This window comes from Ruditapes philippinarum, unplaced genomic scaffold, assembly GCF_026571515.1.
Source record: "Ruditapes philippinarum isolate M1 unplaced genomic scaffold, ASM2657151v2 ctg2533_1_1_1_1, whole genome shotgun sequence".
Lineage (NCBI taxonomy): Eukaryota > Metazoa > Mollusca > Bivalvia > Venerida > Veneridae > Ruditapes > Ruditapes philippinarum.
Window position 1 is genome coordinate 206,960 of NW_026865682.1, and position 6,628 is coordinate 213,587.

Sequence of the window (6,628 nt, forward strand, 5' to 3'; positions counted from 1 at the left end):
CGAACTAGTCTACCTAGTCTATAGTCTATACTATTTTGTAGACCCGAAGAAACATATACTATTTTGTATTGTAATTCATAAAAAGGCAGTAAATGTGAATTTCTTGAGTGGCAACAGATATGTTGTGTAAAAAAATTTAATATTTCTGAAGTCAGTGCCGATTTGTATATAATGCATCACTTTAATTATGTCATTCTTGGATAGACTTCGTTGAATGTAGACTGCAATTTTCACCTTGAAGTCATTATCCATTTCATTGGACAGGTACCTTCCAAGAACTTTAACATTGTCTTACAGAATTAAACACATCATTATCTTTTGTTCTTCTCTTTCATTACTACTATTGTTCTGCACTTTGTTTCTTTTTGTTTTACTTTTTAAACCATTTATGTCTATGCATTTTGTTTTTAATGCTCCAGGAATACATTTCATCATGCCTGTTGAAGAAAATTGACAAGGCATGATGATTTAAATTAATTTTTAAGTTTTAAAAAAAAATCTTCTTGTATAGCATAGATGTTGCAGTGCTGCTGATACTTCTTTACTTCGTTTAAACCTGTGATTGTCAAGTGCAAAGTACTTTTAAGTAGTAAAACATATGTGTTAAATAAATTAAACAATTAGTTAACACAATTTTTTAAACTATTTCTATGTGAGAGAATTAAAACATAACGGCAGCCGAATTGGTGGGAACCTATTTTTGAAATATTTCTCGTCGCGTTCACCAAACAAATCTGTTTAGTTGTAAGAATAACGAAATGGCATCTAATAGGCAAAATATAGACGAGCAGTTTGATCTTTAGAAACAAATGTTTACTTTGACACAACTGACTCTAGCGTATAAGATATTTAGATTATATCTTCATAATTGAATCATGTGTTTCCAATTTTTATCATTCATTCATTCTTCATTCATTCTTAATCTATCTTCTTGACAGTGAGAATTGCATGCATATCTAAATGCGAAATGAATAGTTTAGATCTGTCAGATGATTCTTTTAAATCAGACTATTTTAGATTACTTGAATGAAAACCATTCAAATATGAGACAAACGTACGGTAGACGTGCTGTTACATAATTTGAGCAATTTGGACTCAATAGTACTTAAAATGTGACCTCTGTGCAATCTACTTGGCCAGAAATTAATATTTATTATTTGGAGATATCATAAAAAAAGAATATAAAATTTGAAACATTCTGTAACTTAATATTATATGTAGACACATTAATTACTCTTTTATTTTTTTTTTTTATTTAGTGAAATTAATTTTAAAGACAAGCATGTGTTTATAGTTATACGGCTATTGTTAACGTCTCTCTTTTGATGCACTGTCTAATATACTAATGAAAAATCGCAATTTGAGATAATTTTATAACAGTAGATCCAAATAAATGAAGTATGCGTTTTATATATCACCGACGCGCGATTGTTTTATTTTTTCTAACCTTGGATTATAATAAAAATGTCACCATGAATGTTGTTTAGAACAAAATGTTACCGGTTGAGTGTTAGTTTTCAAAACGCGTTATTCATTTCAAAGTACTATTATATTACTCTTTTCTTTTGATATGACATATGTGTTAGCGAATTTCGTATTTACAAAATATCACGTCTCCACTGATTCTACATCCTTAAAATTATTTCATGAACTTAAAAAACCCTTTCTTAGAAGTTTTAATCAATCATTTGGTGGCACATGCTAACATTGCTTTAATTTATTTTTTCTAAGCTTGTCAATCAAAGTTCTCTTTAATAATGAACAGAAATGACAAGAAGAAATCACAAGTGCAAAGCTTTATTACTATTTGTTAATGGTTTCAAAATGATTTGGTGTAATGTCAACCACTTTGTAAACGCCGTGTTACCATGGAGTAATCAAAGATCGTTTGAATTATGTGTTGTAAGCATGGACACAAGCACATTTTGTATCAATTGTTATGCGTTAGGCAAATAACTCGAAATCTTACATCTTAGAGAATTATATAGTTTCTGGGCTGATAAAATGAAGCAATATACATTGTTGAGTATAAAACTGAATTATGTTGTCACCGGCCTCTCAGCTTCCGTATAAGGTTTGTAGGTTTGGGTTATGACCAAACTATTCCATATAGTTTAAAATTGGGGTTTATCATATTTACTTTATCAATAAATATGATAAAGAATAAAACAAATCTGAAAATATAAAGAAAATAACATTATACAAACTTTACATATAGAATTATCATTTGACAGATGACAGCTGACAAAAATGTAAACAAACGAAACAATATACATGTAGGCGTGATGGCGCGTGACAGTCCGCTAACAAAACACAAAATTGATTTCGTTAATACTATTACATTATATAACTATCAAACTTAAGATTTACAATATATTTAGAGATAAAATACAAAAATCTAATTTACCTGAATAAATATTTAATATATCTATAGATATTTGCACTATGAAAAGCGTATACAATTTGAAAAACGGGTTTGACCAGAAAAGTAAATTATGATTGGTTGAAAAGTGTCACGTGTATAAACAGATCAAAGATAAGATCGAAGTAGATACTATTGAAAATATCGGGAAAAACTACGGAGTACAAGTCGGGTCATGTTTTACAAATAAACAAAAACAACGGAATACATTTATGATATTTTCACCCTACGATATGGACAATTGAGAAACCTATGTTTGATGCGGCGCTAGCGGAGTTTGATATGGGTGTAGCAGCTACGTACGAGTCCAATAGAATCAGTATAATTCTCATCCATGTTTAATGTCCTTATTCACCTTTATTTTTCTTTATTTTTATCTGCTATTTATAGATATGAAATATCGGTTAATGTATCTATCACTTAATTTAACATTATAGTTAGTTCCTTTGTGGCTTGTTGTCATGTATGATATTTAATGCTATTTAACATAGGTTTCATTTTTTTCATCGTAAAGACAGCTTGTTATACCTCAAACTTTTACTAACCCTCGAATCTATGACATGTATTTCTGGGCATAAAATACAGTGTCACTATAGTAAGTAGCCATGATTATAAAATAAACAAGGTACAATGAAACTGCAGGTGTTAAAGTATTGCAAATAAATAATAGTATCATTTGAATAAATGCTAACTTTGAAACCAGTAAATTAACTGATTTTATTTGAATAGCATCAGATGTAAGTAAATTGTTTGCTACAAAGTGTTATTTATCTCTCATCAAAATAAAACTAAATGCGTGCGTGTAAGTTACTGTATGAAAAGAGCATTTGAAGTTTTGGAATGCATGGATTATAAAAATTACACTTCAATTTGTTCCTCGAAAAACATTACTTTCATATGATGAAGTTACTGATGTACCTCTACAATTCTGCGAATCCATTTGTGAGCATGAAATTAATTTTATTCTTGACTTGTTATATACAAACACATTTTGCATAAGTAAGACATCTTTCATCTGCTATCAAACGTGTTTTTTTTCAATATAAAAAAACAAATAAAGTATACGATAATGATGAAAATAATGAACGTGATTTCGTACAATTATTTCGGTCGAAGATCGTTTAAATTGGTTTCCGCGAAACATATAACAAATGGTAGAGTGACTATGACCTGAAAAGTCTGATAAAAAATAGGGTAGGTGGGACAGTCATTGCAACAAGCAATGTTATATACCAAAATGTTCGTTAAAGTTTGTAGTTTATGAAACCACCGGCATAAATTGGCATAAATGATGGCATTCAGAGAAATCCAAAATGGCCGCCAATATGGCCGCTTTTGATACTGAACTTCACTCCTAAGTTTACATGGCTAAAATTTTGCATATAATCGGATACATTTTCAATAATTATCACATATTCAAGTCACTGTAGTGAATGTACAAAGTTAAACATATTTTAAACAAATTTACATGCATGATTTGGATTTTCTTATAAAATTTTGTTGATAAAAAAGAAGTTTCGCAAGAAAGTTTGCTTTAAAGCAGTGGTTAACAATAAATTTTTCTGCAGGAATTTCATGTTATCCTACCAAAATGAAGATTTTTGGATATGAATTGAAGCTCATCTTTGATATCATTGTTAGAATCGACTTTTAAAAACGTTGTTTTTTCTTTCGTGGAACATGATAGAATATAAAAAAAAACGCACGTTGGGGTATTTTCATGGCAAATATTTTTTTTCCAGTTAAATTAAGAAAAGTTTATTTAATTTTCAAAGATATGAATTCTTTCGTATCATTTTAAAATGCATAATTTATAAAAGAAATGTTAAGTTTATCAACTCTTTTTCTCTCTTGACCTCTTTTCTATAATTTAGCAGTTTTATTGCATGTGTACCCGTGCCCCCCCCCCCCCCCCCAATAAAATGGAACATAGGCTAATCACGGGTACACTAAACGTATGATATATCATTTGATTTTGGGTAACCAAGTAATTATTATTAGCAAATTTGGGAAATAATATTTTTTTTTTATCAAGTTCTGAATAAATTGCTAATGTAAGGAGTAGTTTAATCTCTGACTTAGATTACTTTGTCACGGGTTTTCTTACAAATTTAACATTATTTGGCATCCTTCAATGTATGGGTTATGGCAAGCAAAGCAGTATGCAACATTCAATACTTTTGCCCTTCTTGTTTTCTTCCATAAGAACGATTATATTCATGATTCAGGCCTATTTGCTGTTTGAGAAATACAGATTTACAGTTTAGTTAAGAGGCAAGTTTGTTGGTAAAATAAGTACTCGGTGTTTTTATTCTGTATAGTTTGACTATATCCTTGAAGTCACGGATAATAAAGCAATGGAATCCTCTGGAGGCATTATTAGGTCGAACCCATAATGACGTGTGCTCTCACTCGCTGGTTTCTTGCAAGACCAATAATTGCTAAATATGCAATGGCTTACACGTCTGACAATAATTCTTGCTCAAACAAACATCACACAGGTATACCTTTCCATACACAGTCAAAAAAGATGTTGAGTGTATTCGAAGTGACACCTTTATCCATCCATTTTCTTTATCTTTTTCCACCTTCTCAACTTTTAAACATTGCAAATGGTGTTGAACTTCCATTAGATATACTATAACAGACTATGTTAATCTTTGACTCTCTAAGTGTACCTGGGAGGTAGGGACCAATGTTTTGCGCCTGACACAGGGGTTATGCATGACATATCATCTTATCATTGTGACTATTAGTGCCAAGTATTTTTGAAATGCCTTGATCTATGAAAAAGTTATAGACGGACACAAAATATACCATATAACAGACTCTGTAAATATTTGAGCTCTAAGTGTGACCTTGACCGGTAGGTGACTGTTTTTTTGCGCATAACACATTGTCTTATTATTGTGAACAATTGTTTGGCAAGTATTTACAAAATCCCTTCAAAGATAAGAAAGTTATGGACCGGACACGACATATACCTTCAAATAGACAATGTTGATCTTGAATGAGCAAGTGCGACCTCGACCCTGGACTTAGGGGTCTGGTTTGCTGCGCATGACACATCGTCTTATTATAAAAATAATTTGTGCCAAGCTTTTTCAATTCCTTTGATAAATGACAAAGTTATGGACCGGACACGAAAGTGTGACGGACGGACATACGAACGGAGCCTATTTCTTTATCCCCTTTTTTCTTCGAAAAGGCGGGCAAAAATGCACCTACAAAGATCTTTACTAGATATCTCCCTGAAAACTGTCATAAGTTTCTTGTCCTGATGAGAGAACCACTAATTATACAGCAGGAGGATTAGATGAACATTTTTAAAAATCACTCCTTCATGTGTGGAGTATGTTCCAATATGAGATTCAAATCATGAAGAAGCTGATAGCAGGATAATTCTGCATGTTGCTTTTGCTTCCTCATTAGGTGTACAGCAAGCTGTTGTTTTTAGTCCTGATACTGATTTATTTGTACTTCTTATAAATCATTTCTCGGAGCTTAATATAAAAAGTATTTACTTTAACTGGTAGAAAAGGTATGCACAGAAACCTGACAAGATATATTCCAGTACATACAGTAAAAGTTTCAGTGTTCTGCCTTCACAGCAGTGAAGTATCATACTTTCTGTGTATTATAAAGGTTGTGACACCTGTTCATCATTCCGTAGCATAGGAAAGAGGAAGGCTTTTCAGGCAATGTGTAAGGCTGTTAATGATCTTAAAAATCTTACTGACCTAGGGAAAGATCTGGTACTTCCAATTCATGCAAGCACTGCTGCATTTAAGTTTGTTGATCTCTTGTATAGACATCATTGCACCTCCCTCAATGTTCTTTGATCATCCCCTGTTCTTTGCAAAAATGGGGTCATATCAAGAAAATGACCTCCAACAAATGATAGCTTTGTTCTTCATTTACTGCGATGTATACTTCTGTTATTCGCATGGCGTTCATCTTTGAAAACAATAATTCCTCCACTTCATTAACTTTGGATATAGTCAGGAATGTACAATCCACAGGTTATGACACCGGAACCTTAGTCGTACCGGAACTTTTGAGTGACCATGTATATACTTGTTTTAGCCTTTGCAGTGATGATTGTGTTTGTTTGGGCAATGAACAGCCGTGTACCATAATAGCCTGTTCTTGCAAAGGGGTTTTACAAGGGTAAATCCATTTGCCATGTTGGCAAATGTTGAGACA